This window comes from Aplidium turbinatum, chromosome 11 (assembly GCF_918807975.1).
Source record: "Aplidium turbinatum chromosome 11, kaAplTurb1.1, whole genome shotgun sequence".
Classification (NCBI taxonomy): domain Eukaryota; kingdom Metazoa; phylum Chordata; class Ascidiacea; order Aplousobranchia; family Polyclinidae; genus Aplidium; species Aplidium turbinatum.
The window spans coordinates 10,573,802-10,574,289 of record NC_137482.1 but is presented as its reverse complement, the minus strand read 5'-3'; positions in this window follow the sequence as shown (position 1 = coordinate 10,574,289).

Here is a 488-nt window from a genome sequence, read left to right as displayed (position 1 = left end):
TATGTATCAATCAACTCATAACTGACAAACCTTTGGTCAAGTTAAAAGACTTTTTTATAAAAATAACTATTCTTGTTATCAAGGTGCCTAAATCAGTCCATGCAAATGAAATGTCGTCACATGGATTCGAGCAAACGTTTTTGCTGAGTTGTCAAACATATTTCTGATTTCTCACCGGTCATTAGAACAGACTCCGTAGCTGGTATACAAGTCCCCCCCCCCTGGCCAATCATGACAAAGAGGAATTGACCAAAACATGTAGATTGAAGTGTGTGAACAGTAAAGCAAAGGTAAAGTAGTTTCACCCTATATGTTTGGTTGAGTCCTGTCTTTGTCATGAGTTACCAAGGGGGGGGGGGGGACTTGCATACCAGCTCCCAGAATCCTTGCTAGTTCTGACAACAGTGACACTGAACCACGTGGTTGTCAGCGTAGCCTTTTTTGAGCAGTTTATTGGTTTAGCAAACTTTTTTTGCTTGTATTATTTG